The following is a 25,244-nucleotide window of genomic DNA, read 5'->3' as shown; positions in this document are numbered from 1 at the left end:
CCTGGATTAGACTCTGTAGCCAACTGGAGCTGGATTCAGTCTCTCACTAGGCCTCAGTTCGCAGGGACGACCAGCAAGGTCCTCTCCTAATGTCAGCCATGAGGAAAAAAAGGGAAAGGGACGAGATCCTCGTGATCTCCCACTTTTATATGAAGTATTCATGTGAATGGAATGTTATACACCATTGGTCAGTCTCTTGGTCACCGGTTTCTCGTTGCCCCTCTCGCGAGATGTCCATCCGTGCTTATCAATAAGTTTGCATTCCATTGCTAGGTTTACCAAAACATGTGTTGGGTTCTCCAGGAAAATGCAGCTAATGTGAAGGCTTTAGCTGACAGGCAAAATTCACTAAAAGAGAAACTTGTTTTTAACAAAACCAGGACAAGGTCAAATAAGACCTGAAATGTTGAGAAGCAAGCTCCACTATTTGTTGTTAACTCAGATTGTACTATGCCCTGAGTAAGCAGAGCAGCAGGCAAACACAAACAGCTTACTGCCTAAAAACCTGGGATGTGTAAAGGAACTAGCGAAAAAGCAGAACAGCTGAGAAGTGGCTGTAAGCATCATCCTGTTTGCTTGTACTTTTAGTCTTTTAATTTTGAAAGGAATTTTGTTTCTGTATCTTAAAAATCTGGTCAGAGAGGGTCAGGCAGTGATTCTAACATTTGTTTTGAAATACTGTTTTTCAACATGATGCTCTAAAAAATAAAAATTACTGAAATGCGAATATTTAAAAGTTCCAAATATACATTACCCTTTTTTTTTTCTTGTTTTCTTTCTTTGTTGTTCAGTTCCATTGCCTCATAGCAATGAGCTGAATGTAGCTTTCTGTTCACCAAGTTCCTTAGAAACCTATGTCCCTCATAGTGCATTAGCCTTATTCATCAAGTACGCCTAGTGCAACATTATATCTTGAAACTCAGTGGAAGTCTCTGATGTATTTTTCTTGCAGAGTCCCATTTCTTAAATCAAGACACTGCCTCCCTGTGCTGTGTTTCAATTTATTTACAGATTGAAATGCAAGCATTTAATACTGTAATTGCATCTTTGTTGTCCTGGTCACAAAAGATATCGCATAGCCATCATGGCAACAAAGCAGATCCCATTTCACACCTCCAGTCAAACTTGCACATGTCTTGGTTAGAGAGAGGTCCCTCCCAGAGAAGACAGCTGAACACCCACATAGCATTAGCCAGCTGCACTTGGAGATGGAATTAGGAATAGAATGAACTTCCAAAGGAACAATATTTGAATGGAAGAGAGCCATAAAATGATTTAAACCGGTGAAACAACAAAGGGGAGGCACTGTGGGTTTCCAATGACAACTAATGCATTGCGTCTACATCCGGCTCATGGTGTCTTGTAAATGTTTGCTATTTTTCTTTCTAAAGCAAAATGATCAAAATGTTGTGTTAAGAGTAGGGTTTTTGGTTTGTTTTGTGGTTCTTTGGTGTGTGACCTTTTTTTTTTTTTTTTTTTTTTGCCTTTTCCCAAGCTACTCAGACGCTACATTGGTTCATATCCTCAGGAATAAATCAATAATGCAATAATGTGCTAAAATCAATGTCCATGCCTCAATAGGAAATAAAGAGATCGCACCAGCCCAATCTTTCCTGGCTCTTCAGAAACAAAACCAGAACAACTTAATTGGAGAAAAATGGCTGTCAACTGTGCTGCTCCTTTTTTCTAAAGACAATAGCTTATGAGATGAGAACTGTTCTGGCAGTAGAACTATTGCTTATTGCCAAAAGCAAAATAGGGAATAGAAGATGGGGAAAATCCTGACTGTTGTCAAAGCCTGTGGAGTGATGTGAATATACAGCATTTTGGGCTTCTTCCTCATGTGGCCTCCCAGAACGTGAATGTGATTTACAGCTCTCCACATACAATTTTTCTTTTTTGACTTCCAAATATTCCATTATTGTTGCTTCTGACTGAAGGGTTGAAGAGGGCCTGAGGTGTGAAGAGTTGTACACTATGTGCCAAAGTTGGATCAAACGCTCAAAAGTGCAATATTCAAAGCCTTTCACTCATCAGTGGCCTCAGTGCTAGGGCTCCTACCTTCGTACTTCTATCTAGTTTGGGTATCAGCTTAGATCTATGCTGTGGGACAACCATACTTGGGTCAGGAGGGCACAACCACGCAGGTGAATGCAGACAGCATTTGAGGAATTAATTTGCAAAGGTACAGTTAGCTAATCGAAGCAAAGGTATTAGACCCTGCCAACCCTTGAATGTGCCAGTGCTGAGACTTTGTTGCAATAGGATGTCATCACCAGTCTTCATTGTAGTGCAAGTGATTACAACAAAATGAAGCATTAATTTCTCAAGTAGATCTTGAGCAGTGACAGAAAATCAAAGATGCTCTGGGAGGTTTAGAGTTTGCACATGGCTTAAGATAGTATCTTTGCGATTTTTCCCACTCAGGTTGATAACCAGTTTGCAGGAAACATGTCAAGACTGAATCAATTATTAGTAGTAAATATAAGGTCTGACCCTCATGTTTTATATTTCTATAATTAGTTCTTTTTCAAATACAAGGAAATGGCTCCATCTGCATTATACTTCCTGTGGATGTTGATGGGTTTGATTCTAATTTCAAGAAGATTTCTGTCAGCAGTCAAATATAGCCTAGTGTAGTAAGTGCTGCCTCTGCAGTGCTAGTATTGCATTTGTGCTCCTCTGAAACTACACAGTTCAGCATTGTACAGAAATAAATTGCACTTAAACAACCAGAGCAGGGAATGGTGCCTTTCCTGTTTATCTGGCACAGAACTATCAGGCTGCTGGAGTGTTTAAAGGCATCATAGGTGCCCTAAAACCCTGCTGCACTGTCAAGGAAGTCTCTCTCATTTTACTGGAATATTTTTAAAAGCAAAGGTATACCTAGTTATGAAATGGCTTTTTATCTGTTTGTATAATCTATTGTATGTAATGGAACAGTAATAACTGTTTGTAGTTAAGGAAATATATTTAGCTTTCTAGCATGTGCCAAAAATATCCACAGTATTTAGTTTTCTAAGGAAGTTAATGTTCCTGGGATGCATTTCTTCATGGTGAATGGATTTCTCCTGCCTTCTAGGCTCTTTTTGATTCATAGGCTGTGTTTAGGAAGCTTTTAGATACTTCTGCTTCTGCAGAGTCTCCAACTAGTTGCACCTCTGGTTTGCTTGTGAAAGCATTCAAATACTCATTGCTAACAAGCAGTACAATTTTTCATTTTAGTGTTCTACCAGTCCAGTATCAGGGAACTGTTACCACAGATCCCTCAAGTCTTTTCTGTAAAGGGTATGTGACACAATAAATATATCCCCTGGTGCATGTCAGCATATTACATTGCTCAGTGCTAAGGGAGGAAAACAGTTAAATCTGCACCTGCTTGCAAGAGCTACACTTTTTTTTCGCAGTAGTGGCTTTCTCACTCACCGGAATGAGTATGAAACTTCATATTGCTGTCGCTCCAGGACAAAAAGTCCATTCTCAGGTCTGCTGTGGCTGGCCCAGGCTGTGCATCTCGCATGCACATCAAGGTAGCTCTGGTTACATGGGTATGCATGCAGGCCAAGATCAGAAACCTGACTGTGTGAGCTCAGATGTTGTTCAGATCCCACTTAACAGCATCATGCCTCTCCAAAGTAAGGCCAGCCAGGGAAAGACTCTCAGGTTTGACTGCCCGCATCCCTCTAGCAATTTATGTGCTTGTAAAGGAACTCTAATTGGTTGTATATGAACTGGAGGACTTCAAAGAATAGATGTTTTAGTCTTTCTTGCAGTGAGACAGAAACAAGGCCAGTGCCTGTCAGCATCATTTATGGGATCTGGACTGTTTCTTATTCAATGTTCATCACACCTTTATTTTTTTTCCAGCTGAAATTTGTCAATGTTGTGACTATATAACTGTGGTTAGAGACTCACTGCATCTGAATGTCAAAAAGGAAAAGGGAATGTATAAGTTTGGCCCTGGGATGTGTACTGCAACTGAAGTGTATTGGTAGTGGTTTCTGGTTTAGCTGGGTTGACAGAAGTCTCCATTACAGAAATCAGAGGGCTTACTTTTGTGAATAGGGTTGGAATCCTACTTTGCTTTGGGTACTCACTTCACCTGCATTGAAACCACAGAGCTAGGTCAGTTGGTCTGCACAAGAGACCTTAGGCCAGAGAACCAGTGGCAGAGGTACAGAAATTCACAGTTTGATCCTATGATGACCAAACCTGAGTAATGACAATTAAGAGATAATTTTGCTACAGAAACTCAATTAGCAGAACAACAGTGGTGTAGAGCTAACTTGCCTGTGAGATCTTCTGTCCATGTAGTAGATTAAACAGCACTGGGCACTGGACCCTGGTCTTCTGTATTGTTAAATTGTTAGAATGACCTCAGGCATGGCTTTTACCTGGGTTAACTCCCCCAAACTCTGTGAGTTAGTGCAAGAGCAGGATAACTCCAATGATCAGCTTGGTGGCAGTGTGGGTTTGATAGCATAGATGCATGTCATTTCATGCCAGTTGTCTCAGCTTAGAGAGGGGAGCACTTAATTGCTATTACAGATGTAGCCCATCAGTTCAACCATGACACATCAGAGGCAGTCCTGGTGGAGCTGTTGTCTCAGGCCTGAAACAGACACTCAGGGGTCTTACAAATGCCTGGTACCTGTTGCTGAGAAAGCTTTCAAGTGGCTGGGTCTTGGGTTTCTTGTGAATTGTATTAGCCTATATATAGAGATAGATAAGTACACCAATATTTAATATAAAGTAAAAAAGTTACTTTAAATGTCATATGCATGTGAATTTATATATGAAACATTTTAAAGAACATTTTTTCTCCTTTTTAAAATTTGTAGTTCCCAGAATTCCCACAGGCTTGAGAAAGTGGAAGAACAACAGTTAACATATGTTTTTATTGTAATTGTCCAAAGACAAAACTAACTGAGCAGAGGAAGGCTTAATGGCCCTGGAGGGAGTCCTAGAATATGGTTTTATTTATATTAGAAAATTATCTTTGCTGCAGCCATGGAGTTTGCAGGCTGTGCTGCACAAACATGGGTATCCTTGTGTGGCTGTGAATATGTTCAGTGTAGCAAAGTGGCCAAGTTTCATAGGTGATCTCTAAGGGACATTGAGGCTGTCAGTTCTAAGCGGTCAAGGACCTAATTCTCTTTTATCTTAACCCTTCCGCTTGTTGTTGAGAAAACAGCTGCTCTTTTTTTTTTTATTTATTTTAAGAGAAGATGACACACTAAAACCAGTTTGCACCTTTCAGCCATTTTGAGCTGATTTCATTGCCAGCCAGACACAGGCATTTTGTGTAGGACTGAGTGCCTCAGGAGTATAACCCTACGGCAGTACAACTGGAAATGAAAGAGGCTGCTTCTGATGAGCAGTCATGCAGTGGTTGGGATGCAACTATTTGACATGGAATGTCAGTCTTTTGAAAAAGTTACACATTCCTTGTGTCTTGTTTTAGTTAGATTTACCTGTATTGGTTGAGCTGCCCCAGGAGTCCTCAGGAAGCATAGGTTGTGCTGTAAATTAGTTGCCATGATGCAGATAAGAATAATGTTTAATCTCTCTTTTGGATCAGGAAGGAATCATCAAGACCCCAAACTATGTTTTGGCAAGTTATAGATCAGTACCTTTATCTGCATCACAACCTATATGAATGCTTAATTCTAATCCTTTGTTGGAAGATCATAAATCAGAAATGCATCAGTCACTACAATTTAGAAAGTCTGTTTATGTAGTTGTTTGGTGTCAGGCTAAAAATCCAGACCTTCTCACTCACATAAGCTCCTGCATTCAGAGATACTTCAATAGCTAGTCCCACTGACTCCCATCACCTGCCATGAATGTGACCCCAATAATTTTGTCGAAAAGACGAGTCTTGTGATGCGTAAGCTTTTCTCTGCCTGAATACCAGATTGTGTCTCCATCTATGCTTTTCAGCTTGCTTTGGGTTATTTCTGATTCCAGGACTTTTTACTTTATATGGTAGGTAGCTTGGACACCACTCCAGCTAAAGCAGCATAGGCTGTGAATTTCTACATTCATAAAATCATAGAATCATAGAATTATTTGGGTTGAAAGGGACCTTAATGCCTGTCTAGTTCCAACCCCACCTTCTACTAGACCAGCTTGCTCAAAACCCTGTCCAACATGACCTTGAACACTTCCAGGAATGGGGCATCCACAGCTTCTCTGGACACCCTGGTCCAGTGCCTCACCACCCTTGTGGTGAACAGTTTCTTCCTTACCTCTAAACTAAATCAGCCCTATTTCCACTTAAAGCCATTCCTCCTTGTCCTATTGCTACATTCTCTTGTAAAAAGTCCCTCTCCAGCTTTTTTGTAGGTCCCCTTTAGGTACTGGAAGGCTGCTAGAAGATCTCCCTGGAGCCTTTTCTTCCCCAGGCTGAGCAACCCCACCTCTCTCAGCGTGTCCTCATAGGAGAGGTACTCCAGCCACCTGATCATCTTTGTGGCCCTCCTCTGGACCCACTCCAACAGGCCCATACCCTTTTTTTCCTGAAAATCATCAGGACCTCTCTATGTATGCCCTATCCTCTATTTCCAAGCCCTCTAATTCAAGCTGTGCATTTAACTGTGTTTAGGCACTATGAGTGGATTTTATCTTCTCACCTAACTTGGCTACTTAGAAATGAGGCATCCAGGCTTAGGTAGTAGTTAGGCTCCCTCTATAGTCAGTATCAGATACCGTAGAAGGAGATAATTTTATTTTGGATGTACCCAAACGAGATGCCTGTAGGATTGCTATAGATTTAACAGAGGAAAAACAAGCATCTGACTCTTAATCTGCTGACTCTGGCAGCTCCACAATATACAATACTAAGATATTAACCATAACTTAGAGCCACAAAACCCCTAAGACATGTTTGATATTCTTGACTTCTTTAGGATAGGAGACAAAAACGCACCTCTGTAACTGAGCTCCATAAAGAAATTCTGAAAAAGTTGGGTCTTGGTTTGGTTTGGTTTTAGGTCTGTTTTCATTTTCCAGGTGGTATTGTTGATATTCAGGCACAGAAGAACTGTAGGTTGGTAGCAGTCTGACTGCAAGTTGGTGAAGAGCCAAGTTATGGCCCTGATTTTCCTCCAACTCTCTTGGTCAGTGGCACAGTCACCCCAGTCTACAGGAAGATGCTGGGCAGCTGTGATCACGTTATAAGCCGATATACCATATGGCAGAGCAGGCAGTGAGAATGGGAAGCAGAGGTTGTAGACGCTCAGACATGAGTTGAGAACAGAAAAATTCAAGGGATCAATTTCAGAAAAACAAAGTATTCCAAAGAACTGGTTTGATAAGACCTTCACTGAAATTACTGATTTCTATGAACAATTCCATTTGATACAATGAAAATTTTGCAGGAAATAAATACCTAAGCAATATTATTGCTTACAAGAAACAGAAAAAATAGTCTTACTATTGAACTTCCTGCATGTGTCATGATGATAAAAAAATAAACAAATTCTTACTGGGGGCCCTCTAAATATGAAATTGATGGAAAGGGAGAATCTATTGCATCTCCAGGTGGAAATCTAAGTGTCCACATCAAATGGGAAGATATTACCTTTTGCTATCTGATCTCATCTCTAATGTAAAGTTCCTTTTATAAAATATGGCAAGTGCATATATTTAATTTATCAAACTGTTTATAGGCATAGTTGGTTAAGCCTTCAGCCATAGATTTTTTTATTTTGAGCTACCTTAGTAGGTTTGACCTTGTTCCTCAGTTAGTTCTAGTTGTATAAATAGTAAATCTGTTCCTTCTGTCACTTCTGACTTTTGCTTGCTCCTTCTTCCACTGGCATCTCTTTTTGGCCTTAGTCTAAAAGCCCTAATTTATACAGCATTTGACAAAACATTTCCAGAAGTCTATTAGCATTATTATCTTCCCTTCCAGTGAACTCAGTTCTTTGTTTGTACAGCACGTACCACATGAAGTCTAAAAGGTGTTGAATATAAAGGCTTCTTGGTGTCCAGAACAAATCTGTACCTGTATATCTAAGCAGAGCTATCTTTCTCACTCCAGGCTGGTAAAAACTGAGTCACCATATAGCTCAGTGAGGACCAGTTGTTTTTGTGGGTGCATATTTTTTACATGTGCTTCAAATTTGGCTTCTGGGTCATTTGGAAGGAGGTCCCAAGTATGTCTAGAAAGGAAAGCACTATGAAGAGCAGAGATTAATAAAAATATTAATACTCCCATTGACTGTTTAGAAACCATAGTATTTGATAGCATTTGGGAGAAGTTTCCTGTGTAGCTATATAGTACAAAATGCAGATTCTAAAATGGAACTTTTGCAAAAGATGAATGAAGTTGCTTTAATCTTTTAAAGTTTTTGGAGACTATAATGTTGGGATCTAATTTGTGCCTTCTCAGACTCAGAATATACTTAAACCTGGCTACACCAGAACATTCATGAACATGTTCTCTTGCAAATTCAGCTCTTCCCGTTCACATTAGCATTGGCTACACTGTGGTGTTTGACACACTTGCACCAACTTTAAACTTGTCCAAAGAGCTAGGTAAATACAGAGACTGTTTGGCCAGACACAGCTTTGCTACTGGGATTTTGTTGCCAGCTATAGCCAAGGTGTAGGTTCAAGTCCAGCTCAAGGATAATTTCATAAGATGCAGTCAATTCAGCAAAGGCTAACTGGGAGCAGAGCAGAGATTGCTGTTCAAGCAATAGAGCTGACACAGGTGCTACAATTCACTTCCCAGTAATTGAACTGGAAATGCTGCCGTCTATTTTTAGGATTTACAAGGGGTAATGTGCCTTGTCCTGATAACGCTTTTGACTAGCATGGTTAATCTATTCAGTTTCCACAGCTCTGAGACACAGACCACAGAGAGTGCCTTTGGCCCTCCTGCCTGAGTGACCAGTTGCCCACTTTTCAGGGCGTGACTTCTATTCAAGTTCAATCCTGTTCCTGTAGGTCTTGTAGCAAGCTTGACTGTGTGCGGACACATGTGTAAACACATATGTATGTACATATCTGCTTTTAGTGAAGATATCCTCTAAATTCTCTATAGAACTGGAACTCAGCTTTTGTTTTAAATAGTGCAAGGTTAAGCCCTCTTCCCCCTCTCACAGCACCTCCCCCTGGAAAAACCTGTGCATTCCTACATTACATCAGCACTTAGGATTCCTAGAATAATGAATAACAATTGCAGCAGTTTGTCTGAGTGCAGTTCATGCCAAATTTGTGCAACAATTAGAAACACAAACCCAAATGTTTTCACATTTCTAGTATGAAAACAATGCAGAATGATGGGATAAATGTGTCCAGTTTGGGTTTTGTTTTGCAAAAAACCCCTCAAAAACCCGAGCTCCAAACACCTGATCCTGCAGAATACTGAGACTATTACTCAGTGCCAGGCATGTGAATAAACCAATTTGGTTTGGAAAATTCATAAACGCACTTTAAGGATTTGCTTAAAAGTTTTGCTGGAGTGATCATCAGGGGTGTGCAAGACAGAGCCCTTTCTATTTCTTTGTCAGGTCTCTTGGTGACTATAACAGCAGTTCACTAAAACTTCATGTCAAAATCCATGTAGAATGGACAGGAATTTGTTGAGATTTTAGGTAGGGAGGATGTATGGTGAAGGTGCACAGAAATCTATTTGACGGATGTAGGATCAATTTATTTAAAATGTGGTAGTCTTGCCAACCCCGAGATGTGGATAACCTTGAATAACCCTTGACAGCACTCCCAACTCTTCTTTGAACAGAGACGTTTGTCAGAGGCCTTAGTTCTGCTCGTGTTGGGCCTCCTCCAAGACATCACTTATGGGCTTCTGAGTCAGTGGGGCCCCTGTTCCCCACAGGGTGTCGTGAGAGCACAACGTGCTCAGACCTCCAAAGCCACTGTCTTGTGGGAACTACATTTGTGGCAATCAGGGTAACAGAGGGAAAGACAAAATAACTGGCCTAACGAATTAATGTATAAGAAAACTCATAGTATAGGTGCCTTTTCTTTTTTTTTTTTTTTTTCAATAATCAAAGAAAAGAAGATAATATGTTCAAAGAGGTGGGTGTAGGATGTGTCATCAAATCTGCCAAGCCCTGATGCAGGAAGCAGTTTTAATTCACTGATAAAACTCCACTGTGTTTGTTTCTATCAGCCCACTGACTAGGATAAAATCATAACACATTCTTTAGGTTTTTGTTTTGTTTTGTTTGTTTGTTTGTTTGTTTGTTTTTGATGTCCTTCAACCAGTACAAGGGGCCCAGTGCCTGAAGTCAACTGACATATCAAATTCAAGAGAATAATCCATGACATTCCAAGAAAAGTTGTTGCAAGGTTAACTTTTTTTTTTTTTTTTTGCTTTGAGGAGAGACAGAGACTACAGCAAAAAAAAAGCACATCAAATAATGGACACAGGTTTCCTTTACAAAGAGAGATGCTGCCAGGTTTTTGTTTGTTTGCTTGTTTTGGGTTTTTTGTTTTGTTTTGTTTGTTTTTAAAGAATAAATCACACTGCTCTGCTCCACCATCCCTCCTAGTAGAATAAAGGAGGAATACAATCAATTGTTTCCTGAAGGTTTTAATGCTCTGCCTTTTTGATAAGGACTCTGATTTTCGTCAGGCGGTACATTTTCTAACAACAGCAAAAGGGGAAGAAGAAATACTATGCTTAACATAGGCTGGTACTGTGTCAACCCCAGTTCCGTGCCTTTATTTATCTATATATGTTTTGTAGGTATCTGGGTGACACAGTCATATTGACCACATGGTCATGGATCTGACAGAGAAAGCTCCAAAACCATTATGGAGTTACATAAATCAAAAGTAATATATTGTAGATCAACATGAAGTCTAAAGGCAATCTGTATCTGATTATTTAGGCCTGTTCTACAAGCTTAGTTCAAGTGAATTGCTGTTTATATGTAATGAGCATGGAAAGGAGTATTACAAATGTCTATTACACTATATAAAATCAAAACATATTTGAACTCAGTAACATATAGCACTTGCCAGATTAAGGTGCTAATTAATTATGTCAAGGAATACTGACAGAGAAGGTAATGAAGAAGATACCAAATCCTGGTAGTCTCACTGTAGAGTACTGCTCACAAATGAAGTTGTATTTAGGTGATTCTCAGATACCAAATTTGGTGTTTCTATTGAGAAAAATGTATCTTAAATTAAGGTTTGGCTGAGGAGATCATATTAAAACTAAATGATGGTGAATGCCAGCTGTCTGTGTTCCATAAAAAGAAATCTTAGTAGCATAACCTTCCTGCAGGAAGAACATATAATATACCACTGAGGATTAAGTAAGAGAAACCTGAAATGAAAGCAAAATTCCATGAATAGCCCCTTCAGTCAGAGATTATAATAAAATGTCAACTGTCTTAATGGGGCAGGTCACCTACTTCTTCCAGCAAACACCCTAATTCAATTTGTTGTCTACAGAAAAGGATTCTTGTTCAGGAGCCACTACAGGAAACTGAAAACTCTACCTGAATTGAATTTCTGTTACTCAACTATGATCTTCTGGAAGGTGCATAGTTCTAAGTAAATATGTGGATTTCAGTGCATAGCATTCACATAATTACCTCAAGTATGTATGAGGAATTGCGCATAGCATTCGCATAATTACCTCAAGTATGTGTGAGGAATTACTTAGAAGCATACAATCCCCTTCTTCCATAGCCTCATGTTTGATTTCCTAGCTAGAATTTGGAAAATATTGAAATACAATATGAACTGTGATTTAAAAATTGGTGGGCATCAGATATGTTTTTCTTCCTTTTAAGCTTTTTCTCTGTAGATATTCAAGAGAAAGAGCTTTTCTAGAGGACAAAACAGTTTTAAGTAATATATTTTTAATTGCTTAGTGAGTAATGGTACTGGGTTCAAATGTTTCCCCAGCTGGCCTCCATTTCCAGTTTGCATACTCAGCTGATTTTAGGCCTTCTGGTTCTCAGCAACTTGGTCCAAGCCACCCATTTTTTTTCCCCCCATTCTTGCTAGCCCTGCTCCTGGCCTTTCATTCTCATCTGTTCAGGTTAAAACACATGCTGCAAGGATACTGGGTGGTAAGGTGGTAAGTACACATATGCTAATGTGTAGCATAGGCTTATTTATCCCTGTCTTTTGGATTGCTTTGAAGGTCACCTAAAGCCTGAATGTCACTTAACTTCCTAGCAGCATGGATGTCAAATATTTCGGACAATTGGTAATATAAACATGACCAAAAGACCCTATGCAATTACAAGTCCAAGACACTTTGTATCTTAGGTACCCGATGGTTATTTAAAAGTATAGTCTGTAATTTGGCAGTCCCAGTGTGTATAACGCTGTGAACCAGCAGCATGAAAAAAAATCTATTTTCTTGGTCTCTTTACGTTGTGTCTTCTTCAGCACCTGTGCCCAAGCAGCCTGGCTTAGAATATGTCCTGAGGACCCATTTGTCTCTTTTATGGCAGTGGATATTTTTTTTAAGTCTCTGGATAACAGGAGCAGAATCTGAATCCTGTATTTCTGCAGGGAGAGGTCAGCTGAAATATCAGGCGAATGCCCTGTTATCAGTGGATGGAGGGGTTTGCTGGGGACAGGTATGCAGTGGGTCCCATGCGGTTGCCATCTGACAGCTGAGTGGATCAACTGAAGAAACTGGAACCGGTCAGAGCTCAGGGACAAGGATAAGAATTTGAGGGCTGATATAAAACCTACTGTCTCATTAGCTGGGACGTCGCTGCTGAGAAAATGGTGCTCAAGTGGCTTTTGCAACAGGCTCTTTTTTTTTTTTTCAGTCCACTTGGAAAGCCGAGGAGGTAATTTGTATTTGCTCTGTGAGTCTTGTGCCAAGCAGCTGTTACCACTCTCCTTGAGCTGGCATATCCAGGTAGGTGTTTGACAACCCTGTTTTAGGAAGAGAAATCTGGAAAGAACTCGATGGGCTGTCTGAGACTGTGAGTGCTACCTTATGTGGACTCCTTCCTAAGCTTCCTGAGCTCAGCCTTAAATGCAAGGAGCTTTTCTGCTTGTGCTTCACTCATTGGAAAACTGCTTAATTGTTTCAGGGAGGGAAAAGAATAGAGGAAGCCACATCTGTGTCCTTGTGTCAGCCTCTGCAGGTGCCAAGGTGGGTATAAGTAGCATTGCCAACTGAACAGCTTGTTCAAAATAAGCAAGATTACAATGGAAATGCTCACTATAAGTTGTATGGTTCTTTTTTTTCTGAAGGTGATGCAATTCTTCCTGCTGTTGCATGTACAGGTTTGCATATCATATGTCTAAGTCTGCAATGTGGGAAGATGTTTCTTCTCTCTTCTGTAAGGTTCAAACAACACGCACACATAATCTCCTTCCTTCTTTTGGGTGAGTTGAGTCCCCTGTGACATATTAAATCAGACATTATACACTTGTTAAGTTTTGATTTAAACCAGTTTCAAATTAACAGAAAACCTTAAGATAAATATTAAAAAATAGAATATAATTACCGAATCTTAAACCTTAATATCTAGGGCTGTGCCTGAATGGTTGCAGGACACGTGCCTGACTTCAGCTGAGACCAAGCAGACACAGAACTGAGCCCAGGCCATCTATTGGTTATCTGCAATATCACCCTCAAGTGTGACAACCCCATGATGTTTATGAATGTGTATTTTTCTAAAATCAGCAGATAGTTCTGCTGCATAGTTCTAACTAGATTCCTTTTTCCAGCTGTAGTAACTAACTACTTTTAAACAAAATTAAATGATTACTACATGGTTTAAAAAAGTGGACTTTGAAGTTCTGGCATGCTTCTGTTTAGTTCAGTGAATGCACATGTGTCTTTTTCCACTCATAATTCAACAACAGTGAGGAAAAAAGTATCTTGAATGTTTGGATGCCATTAAGGAAACTCTTATTTTGCTAAGCTTCAATTTGGTTGAATTTGGATGGTTGAATAGCTAAGCCCCCAACTGGGAAACCCACAGGTATTATCTGAGATCAAAACCAACCTTAACCACAGCAGCATCCATTAGCAATTCTGTAGCTGCTCTGTAAAGGACCTTACAAGGCCAGCTAGCACATGGCTCAGGGTGTCCTGCCAGTGGCCTGTCCTCTGATGCCCTTTTGCTCTTTTACTCCTGAGTGAGCAGGGTGGTTGCTCCTTTGGTCTCCTGTGCAGCCTTTCTCTGCTGATGTGGAGAAGGGATATATTTTCCAGCTTTTTTACCTCATCTCTCCCACTAGAACCAACAAGAGAATTATTATACAGAAAGCCCTGGTGAGTGGGTTGTGTTAGCACTTCTGGGCTGCTCTTCCCAACCTCTCCCACTCCCAGCTGGGCTGGCTCCCAAGCTGCAGTACCCAGGGTTTTCTTCTCATGCCTGGTGTTGCTGGCAGCAGTTGCTCACCTGGAACCTCTCAGGCCAGGGTCCTCTTGTGCTTCCCTGCTCAGATCACATATGTAGTGTTTTTTCTTAATTTATAATTTAACAGTGTATGTGGTTCCTCATCAGGCATCAAACAAGGAGATATAATACAGGAATCTCTGTTGTTAAACTTTTTCCTGTTGTTTTTTTATAATACAAGATGCTTTAAAGTGCACTTGCATTCGGTTGAGATTTCTAGGTGTCACTCTCATTGCTGCCAAGAGGTTTACAGTTTTGATACTGACTAGCTGAATTTTTGACATATTGCTTTAAATTGGCAAATGCCTGATCAACATTTGCAGAGACACAGGAAGACACTGATACTATAATGTATAATTCTATGGATTCACGGCAAACACGGTTATTTAAGAACTTTTCTCAGAGTTACAGTAAAACTGCCTTTTTACAGGCAGACTGAGCTGCAGCAGGATTAATTTATGGCAGTGAATGAACTTGGATGTCTTTCTAGGGTGGTAGTAAAGTTTAACCCTTGACTTAGTTTAAACAATATTTTCTTTACATGCTTTGATATAAACATTATTTAAAAATGGAGCAGTGCCCATTTTTGCTAGCTAAGACTCTTCCCTGCTGCTTTGAATGAGTATATGTAAATAAACTCTAATGCAATTAACTAAACATAACTTCCGTAGACTTTGTTGTAGTGGTTGTGTGTCACATGCTTTGAATTTAGGAGAGGGGGTGATAAGACATGGGCTCATGTGTTTGGTTTTGTAGACTCAGTCCAGACATGAAGTTTCACCAGTTTGTCTGGTTCATACTAGCATTCCTTGTCACTTCAGAGAGCAAAGCCTTTACTGTAAAACTTACGTAAATAAATCAGTTCCAGCTCTCTCTTCATTTGTGAAAGGAACAAATCTTGTGTGACTGTTTCCCATTTTACAGTTCAGTGACAAAAAGGGGAATGCATCTGCTAAAAGGGTAGGGTCAGATGGCTGAGAGGCTTCTCCTTCCCTACCTCCCTCCCAGCCCTGGTGCTGATTAGCCAGGGAGAAAGGGAGGCACCTTCCACCAGGCAACCCATTGCAGACGTTCATCTTTGCTTTACATAACACAGGTAAAGGCAAGCCCTGCTTTGGGAAAAGGCTTTGTTTTTCCTTCCACCTATTATGAAATAAATAGGAGAGATAAACAGTCAGGGCACAGCAACAAACATCAGGCTGGAGGGGTGAGTGTGCTCCATTCCGTTCTTGGCTTGGGGGAGAGTCTTAGCGCTGGAGAATATAGCCAGGCAGAAACTATGGGGTAATCCCATGGGGTGACTCTTGTGTCAAAGCATTTGGGGCATTCCCAATGCCATGTGGGGGTTTGTGTGTTACCAGTGACATACAGGTAGCCCCAGACAAGAGTGAATCCCTCACCTTGCCCAATTTTGGACACAACCTCACAGCATTTTTAAGGGTACCCAGATGGCACAATCACCAGTTTGACTGGAATGGGATTACTCACGAGAAACATCATCATAATTTTGCAAGAAGACCTAACTGAAAGTTGAAAATTGTTTTTAGATGTTGAATTTCATTTTGGAGAAATAATAGATGGCTCCCCATCTGCCTGCTTGGAGAGCTGGGCTCAGTTCACTTGTTGTTTACAGCAGAAAATGGAGCTGGCAGGTGCATCCCTGCCAGACAGCACAGAAACAAAAACATATGCATTTCTTTCCTCAAAATCCTTTCCACAGTAAGTAGTTTTGTTTTGTTTTAGTTTTTTGGGTTTTTTTTTTTTTTTTTTCCCCTATAGTTCAGGGTATTTTTTATTGTAGTAGGGGTTTTCCGGTTCCTTGGGAGTACTAATAACAAACTCCAGCCCCTAAAAGAAGAGTTACAGATATTCCATAAAAATAGCTTCCTCTGAAAACTCATCCCTTTCTAGATCTGGCTTCTCATATTGTTGTCATTGCTACAGCTTCCTGGTTCTATCAGCTTTTGCAGTAACAGCTGTGTCCTGCTGAGACTTCTTTAGGTCCATTGGTTCATTCAGATCTCTTTTTTTTTTTTTTTGATGCATGTGTTGGAATTTTTCATCTAGTAAAACACCTGCTTAGCAAACTATATAAAAACACACTGCAGACTCAACTATGCAGCAAAATATCAGGTTATGGTAGTTATCTTTGGTGCATTAAAAATTCATGTTTACAATTAAAAAATATATCACATACCATTACACTTTTCTAATAGAAACAAAGAATACCCAAGTAACATTACTAGTCCTTGTATTTACTTTGTTTTTTTTTTTTTTTTCTATTTGGGAAAAGAGTTCAGTATCCTTTGAACTTTCATCTGAAAACACAAGATTAAACCAAAAGATTTCTTGAACACTTTTCTGAAATCTACAGGAAAAGGCAGTTCCGCTGTATTTAAGTATTCAATTGAAATCTCTCAATGAAAGTCACTATCAGTGTGCAGTCATCAGTTTTACCCTAGGGAATAGAACTCCTAGCTGTTGTCTTGTCAACAAGATCAATTGAGAGAGTGGGCAGGTTTAATTAGTTCCTTAATTTTCAAAGGAAAATGGGTAAGAATAATGAAGTACTCTGCTTATAAAACCAGCTACCTAGCTCCCTCTTGAGTCAAGATCCCCATGCTCAGGACAAAGAGAAATGCTCATCTTTGTTTTATAAGCATCTGCTGGATTTATTTTGCATCTACTTACACATAAATTACATCAAAATCTCTTTTATCTTACTTTGTAGATCTCAAAGTGATGCTTCTGCAAAGAGGACACACATTTAAATTTCAGCTTGTTGCATGTACATATCCTGGGCTGAAACGTGAACATACTGTCCATTCTCATGATCTTTATTTATTCAAATGCTAATTTATATAAAAACAATACTCTGAAACACAAATTCAGGAGGACAAATGTTCAAAATCACAACAAATAGTAGAAAATGTGGTGAAAACATCTTTTCAGAGTTCCTCCACTTTTGTAACAAAACATTCATGTTTTCAGTCATGAGTTACATGCAGAATATCTGCTAGTGAGATATGCCCAGGTTGTAGGAGCTACAGTATCAGTCCTCTGCTGGGCATGGGGGCAAAATAAGGTAATTTTGGCTGTTTGACTGTTGCTTCTCTATGTAGAACTGGGCAAAAGTGAAAATCACACCTTGATTGTCTAACAGGGGCTAATGCGTGCAAGTGAAAAGATGAGCACTGTTGTTCTTCCATGCTTGCAAGAGGAAAGCTTTAGTTAGTGAAAAGCATCTCCTGGGGTGCAAGAAAGGCTGAGTAGCTGGAGAAGAGGCTTAGACTTGTTGGCTGCATCACCTCACAGGTGCTGATGGAGTGCAGAAGCATCTCCTGCCCTTCTTCTTCTTCTTCATTCCCTCTGGGGAGAGATTGAACCTTAAACTGAGGCTTCAAGGACTTCCAAGATTTCTTATTTTGCTTTGCTTGTGGTTCTCAGGGCTTTGCTTTGCCTGTTACTGTTAGCTTTCCCACTTCCATCTGGTTCTGGCAGTTGCCAAGGGGCTGCAAAGGGCTTCTCTGTCATGGTCAAATGAATCAGGAGATTTTTGCTGCCTTTGGAGCCTGTGCAAGATGCAGTGCTGCTTTCCTGAGGAAGCAGGAGGGGAACAACTCCAGATGGTCAACATTTCCACACTTGCTGTATTACGAGGAGAGCCTTGAGAGATGGGACAGAAAGATCCCACCCTCTGCTAGACCACTGGCATCTTTTTGGTGTTCAGCCCTGCCTAAGCTTCTTAGGAAGAAGCCTGGGGTTAATTATCTGCTGTGTCTGGGTCTCCTTCCAGGTTTGTTTGAGACAGGCTGTATTCTGCCTCTGAGAAGAAATTAGGAAGGTATTGGGCTCAGCCTATATTCTAGAGAGGGGAATCCACTATTTTTCTGTTTGAATTACATTTGTTTATTTAAGTTTCTTGTTGTAAATATTATTCCCCAGTGAAAAGGCCCTTTTTTTCCCCAGTTTAACCTTACTACCAGCTACTAGTCTGCCCTATAAAAGTAATTTGTATATACAATAAAAACAGGACCAGATACATCAGTGTTTTAGTCCATACTTCTTCCTTGTGACAGCTTCTGCCTAGTAAAGCTAATGACCTAATGTCTTCTGGGGACGTTACATTGTAGTGGTATTGTATCTGCATAAATCTTTTCCTCATTCATTTTACAGTACAGAAGTAATGAGGACTGTTAACAGGAGATATGGTACTGGCAAGATTTTTATTCTGCTTTAGTTGTTCTGAAATTTGAGATCTAGTATAGACTTGATTCTTTATTAGTATGATGATGCTCCTACAGCTGGTAAGAGGAATGCTGGCTGGTTCTGCAGTCTTGATGGTTTCCATGCTAATTACATTATCCTCTTGTTACAGGCCCGTCAAGTGATTGTTATGAATTACTTTTGACTGTATTTAAGAAAATGTTAACTGCATGAATTTAAATACACAGAAGTCTGGATACTAAAATCTGTAAACTTTTGCACTTCCTGTGTGTATTGTTGTATACAGGTAATATAAGCAGAAATGTATTAACGAACACATTTAAAAAGTAAAAGTGGATATAAAGAATGCTATGTTGTGCAGTTGAAAGAAAGAGTGCCTGAGAAACTTAGCTTTTTTATTTATTTTCCTTTGAATATTTATCTTCATAGGTTCATCTCTGTGCATCGAATTATGGAAGTTACTTTTCTGGCACAAAAGCACTCCTGGGTCTGAAAATACATACATCTGTGAGTACCCACATAACCATTGTATCCATTCTGGAAATGATAATTGTTTTCAGAAGAGCCTTTTGAATATTCTGCTAAGTGAAAGTAGTCTGAAGGTGGTCGTGTGCATTTTTCAGTGCTGTAAATTTTTAGTTGTCAGGGATTAGTTTCTAGCTTTTATTGTTTCTTATCTGTGGCAGTTCTGCCTGCTGTTCCAAATTTATTTTTGTTTCCTTCCTATGTTGTATTTTGTTGCCAATTTGTTAGATTTTTCATTTCTAAGTAAAGCTTTCAGTCCCATGCTTTCAGCAAATAAATTTCAAAAGTATATTGGCTTTGGTGATCTCATTCACTTTGGGAGTTGTTATTTGTGTTCAGAAATGATTTGTGTGGTCTAACTGAAGTGGTGTAACTGCATTTAATACTAACTTGATTACCTCTTCTGTGCTGTTTTCCAGCTGGAGTGTATGCTCAAATATACCCGCATGCTTCCAGTGACTCCACATGGTCCCGTTGACTATGGTAGGATTTGCAAGCAATATATCTAATTGCACTTTTCATTATGTAGTCAATAGGCATATAAGTTAATTGCACAGTTTTGCTTTCATTTTAGAGATACGATAAAAATTGATTTTCCATGCTTCTTACATTCACTAACTGGGCAGCACAAAACTGCTTCAACACAGATGAATGTCCAGTGTTTTCACTAACCAGCATTCCCACTGCTTTAATGGTAGAACCAGTTTTTGGTGTGTTGGGTAGATGGGAGATGTACTTGCAGATACAGACTCTTATTCTTCCTTCTTCTTAAAAATGCACACTTAGTAAAGCTGTGGATTTATGCAATACATGGTTTGCAAGTTACTGTTCTTTTGCCTCTTCATCTTGAAGGTCCCAGACCAGTTGGCAACATTAGCAGCAACAGAAAGTGCCTTTGGTCCTGTGAACACCTCTTCAGCTGATTGATGTAAACACACATTAGAATGGTTCTCAGAAATTGCTTTGGAGTTCTATGCAAACAATCAGGTTAAAAGCCTAGATTTCTAATTAAAAATTTCACATACCCCATTAAACTGTCAGTATAGCATGTCATTCTGGCTCTTCCTTCCTGTTGGGATGCCTTGACCTGTGCCATGGATTAGCCATATAAACTCTTCCTCTGCTAGTCCACCCTTCTTGGCACTTTTGTCAACTTCTGTTCTCCAAGTTTGGCCAGCTGGCTACAGCTCCTCTGTGACAAGCAGCCTCCACATGCCATAGCCACAGCCGACATACTCTGTGTAACTCTATCCACGTGGCAGGAGGTCTAAATTCTTTATTGCTCTTGGCAGATTACATACAGATATGGAAGTGAGATAATTTGTTAATTCGTATCAAATTACTTGGATATTGGCTACTAGTGGCTTCCTACCCTTTCCAACTTCTGAGTTGTCTTATCCAACAAAATAAGAGGTAATGCTACTTAACCCCTCTAGCTGGAAGTTGTGCTGAAAACTCTGTGCATACACTGATCATTAATATTTCTGCCAAAGCTAGGTGTGGAAAATGACAAAGTTACTTCCTCCAGCTGTTTTTCTTATTAACTTGTTGGAGATACTTGTCCACTGCAGTAAGGCTGACAAAAAGACAATCAGGTATCCATAACTGTCGTGACACATTTATGACTGGGATACCTTTAAGTGATTCCTACTAAACCGAGCATTTGCAGAGGCAAAAGTACCATAGGTCCTCGGGAAGGGAAAGAGCAGGGAATGGGCTGTGGGCCAGTGTTAAATATTCTACTGATTTTTAATTGACTTGCAGTTTGTTTTCCAAATGGCTATGCTAGGGGAAAATGAACATCTTTGATCTTCTAGTTAATGTGGAAGATATGGGAGAAGTTTTTGCTATCTATCTATCTATCTATCTATCTATCTATCTATCTATCTATCTATCTATCTATTTTTGTATATATCTCTGTTGAGCACCAAAGATTGTAAGAGAAGATCTGCATGACATTGATAATGTTAATCATTGGGCAGCTTAAGAAAAAGCAACAAGAACCAAATCCAGACTTTCTTGTGCCTGTGTCAATCCCCCAAAACCAGCAGAGAAGATCATATGGAAACCATTAACAGACTGCCCTGAAACCTCCAGCCAGGTGATTGATTGCATCTGTGGCTGCAGGATGGCTACAGTGACTGAAGATGACAGGCATCCAAGTATTTCTTATTCCTTACAGTCACAAAGGGTTGTGCTCCAGTCTCTCTTAGTTTAGTACCATTTGTCCTTAGGTGTGTATATAGTTGCTTAAAGAAACTGCAGAGCTGTGGGATCAGCTGTCATTATACAGAGGATGGGGAGACAGTGCATGTAACTGAAAGAGGTAGCTATTGTTGTGTATTGATAAGGATAATGGCTGAAAACATTGTGTCTAAACTGGTTCATTCAGCCACAGGAGAGAACACATTCAGTATAGGGGGAACTGTGATTTACATATCAATGACAAGCTAACGAGGCACAGACCAGGCCAGCTGGCCAGATACCGGAGGTGGAGGATGTGCTGGAGGGCACATAGCCCCATCTTCTGATATGCCCAGCTTGGCAAACAAAAGGGAAAAGCTGAGACCCTTCAATGTGGCCCAGGACTTGTACAGACTTACAATTTTTCGCAATCACCCTTTCCCCCTCCAGACTTTTCTCTACTCAGAGAGCTATAAAAAGCTCACCTAAAACAGCACTAGCAGGGAATCCATCAACCTGAAGACCCTCAGCCCACCAGCCTCGCCAAACGGAATCCATCACCCTGAGGACCCTCAGCCCACCAGCTTCACCGAAGGGAATCCACCCTCAGGACTCTTAGCCCACCAGCCTCGCCTCGGGAACTGAACCAGACATCGGAGGACGCGCCTGAACTGCAAACCCCAGCATCCTTGCCGTGCAACACCAAGACCACACATCATCATACAAGTCCTGTCATCCACGCTGTGGGGCCGTAAGAGACTGGATCCCTCACTTTTTTCTTTCTTCCTTTCTCTCTACTCTTTCCTTCTCTCCTTTTTTCTATATCCCTTCTTCTTTGTCTCTCCTTCCGTGATATATTAACTCTCTTTGTCTCTTGCTTATACCTCAGTTTTCCTTCCCTCTCTACCACTCTCTTTCTCTCTATTCTTTTTGAACATATAAGGGTAACATCATCTTTAAGCTCTGCTATTGGATTCTGGTTAGATTTCATATTATAGCTACTAATGGTTGCCAATACATCGCCTGTAGTAGGACTTTTGCTGTTAGTGTGTTGATAAGTTCTGTTATACTTTTGCCAAGTCACTATTTGCTGTAACCAATGTTCCAACATGTACTTTTAGTAAAACTCATAATTGAATTGGACCCCATAACCATGCACAATTAACCCAGAGTTAACATACACCCAATCTCATCTGTTGAGTCAGGGCGCATGTCGTGTTTAGAGTTAACTCATCCCTCATCCCATCTGTTGGGACAGGACAGCTATGATGACTAATTAATGGCACTTTCCCTTTTGAACTAGGCAAAATTAAAACTGCGGTTTTAGTTAAACCTGGGTGCAGTGAGAGAAGATATAAATTTGGATCTTGAGTTTGGATCAGCTTATTTTGATGTTAGCAGCCAGTAGAAAAGTTTGAAACTGAAATCACATCTCGGGAGATTTTCAGAGCTGGGGTTTGGGTTTGTGTATCTGTTTGGGTGAAGATCGTTGTTGAGTTTTAAAAGGTGATGTGACCAAAACAATGATAAAATATGGTCTAATGCATTGTTAGTGATCTTTGAGGTCCTGTGGTCCTTAATGGATGCACTGATGTAGAAAACCATTTGTCCTCATGTTACTAATATCTGAGATGTGTTATTTTCATCACTGAAGTCCTGTGAAGTGATTGCATGGGCTGTGTGGCTGAAGGTGGTAAAGCATATCAAGAGACATTACTAAAGAAGATATACTGAAGAAAGTCCTAATTGACATATCCCAAAGAATGTTTGTGTGGGAGAACTGGATTTAGAATGCTGTCTCAATTACATTTTTCACAAAGACAAATAGACTTGCATAATGTAGCAGTTAGGTGCTTGCTGATTTGTTTCTCAAAGTAACCAGTGTTTGGGAATAAATTGTGGCAGATATACTAACATCTTCATGCTAACTGATGTGGTTTAGTGAGAGAATGTAGGGAAAAAGGATGAACAGCATTATAAACAGAATCTGTGATGGGCTGTTATACTGCAAATTCTTACTGGCCTGCGTTGGGTTGATGCTGTTAATCATAAACAGTAGACCTACGTGTGAGTTGTGTTGATGGCCAAATGAGTGGCAAAAACATTTCTGCCACAGGATGTCACATTTTAGGAAGGCTGAGTAAGTCACACCCATGAGCTGGAGAGCCCTGTGATAAATTGCACTTTTGAAGTTACTTGCTGTGTGCTAATATGCCCTAATTGTCTAAATTGATTTTAAAAGGTGCAATCTAAAAACAAAAAAACCCACAAACCCAAACCAATAACCTGTTTTTCTTCAAAATGTGACCTACTAAGCCAGAATCATACCCATGTATGGCAAATAATAATGGGTTAGGAGAGGGGACTTTGACACTCACCACAACTAGAGATGGAAACAATATGCAGTCAACAATCCAAGAGGGCACATTCCAATAGTATTAAAGTACTTGTTACTAGACACAGTAGATCATAAGATATTGGATCTTAATCTCCTAGCATTCTTATATGCAAGACATATTAGAAAGCTTTGGGTATGTTTTAATGGTTGTTCTCCTTTCACTGACATAAGTTCTGGCTGATTTCTTAAAAGCACTCTCAGGCAGTTGTTTAAATAGTTGTCCTTCAGCATGAGTGTGCACAGTAAATACTGGCAGGGTTTTTGAGGAAGCCTTAACCTGTCAGTACAGATATCATGACTAAAAGTTAGTGTTTTCCCTACTTCTGCCAGTTAAAACCCCTCCTTTCATGCCCACTTACCATCATTGTCTCCATGGCTGTCTAAAACACGTGTCTTCTGCAGTTAGTGTGCTCACTTAACTGTAATGGTGGCACCCACGAGCCAACAGTGTGTCCTGGAAGCCAAGATGGCCAATTGTGTCCCAGGGTGCATCAAGCACAGCATTGACAGCTGTGCAAGGGAGGTGTCGTGGTTTAACCTGAGCTAGCAATACAACCGTGATAGCCACTCACTCACCCTCTCCCCATCCCCCCACACAGGGGAGAGAATTAAAGGGGAAGGGAGAAACATGGATTGCAATAAACACAGTTTAATAAAATAACAAAATGATAATACACTACTAGTAAATATATATATAAGATAGAAATAAAAGATACTCAAGGCAATTCCATCCACACTAAGCAGCAAGTCCCAGGAAGCGCCACCCTGGTGGCAAACAGACAATAAAAGAGGAAAACGGCAGAGAGGCTCAGAGGCCTCTGCAAAATGGCCATTCTAAACATCCTGAACCAAAACTCACCCAGCTCCAGCAAAAAAGAGCGAGGAAAAATAAACCCACATGCAAGAGAAAGCACCCAAGAGCCAGAGAGAGAATGCCCAAGAGAATGGAAGATGCCCACCTCCTTAAATATGAAACATGATGATAATGGGATGGAATACTCTTACTGATCAGTCTGGATGTCAGTCAAGCTCTGGCCCACCCATGCTCCCCTTCCTCAATGCCTCACACCTGTGGGCAGAGCATTCAGAATGTCCTTGGCTCTCAGACCAGAACAATTAAAAACATCAACTCTGTGCTGGTGTGTTATCTCTTGTTCTCAAACTAAGTCCAAATAATGACCATGTTAGCTATGATAAAGAAAGGTTTCTAACTGCATGAAGAAAATTAACTCATCTTCAGTCAAACCAGCACAGGAGATGATTGTCCTACTCTGCTCTGCACTGGTGCAGCCTCACCTGGAGCACTGTGAGCAGTTATGGGTGTCACGGGATAAAAAAATTATAAAGCTACTGGAGAGTGTCCAGAAGAGGACTACGAAGTTGGTGAAGTATTTAGAGGGGAAGCCATATAAGAAGTGGCTAAAGTCACTGGGTTTGTTAAGTCTGGAGAAGTGGAGACTGAAGGGAGACCTCATGGTGGTTGCAGCTGCCTCACAAGGAGAGGAGGAGAGGCAGGCACCAATCTCTTCTCTCTG

The sequence above is a fragment of the Patagioenas fasciata genome, chromosome Z, assembly GCF_037038585.1.
Source record: "Patagioenas fasciata isolate bPatFas1 chromosome Z, bPatFas1.hap1, whole genome shotgun sequence".
NCBI lineage: Eukaryota > Metazoa > Chordata > Aves > Columbiformes > Columbidae > Patagioenas > Patagioenas fasciata.
This window is presented reverse-complemented; position numbering follows the sequence as displayed.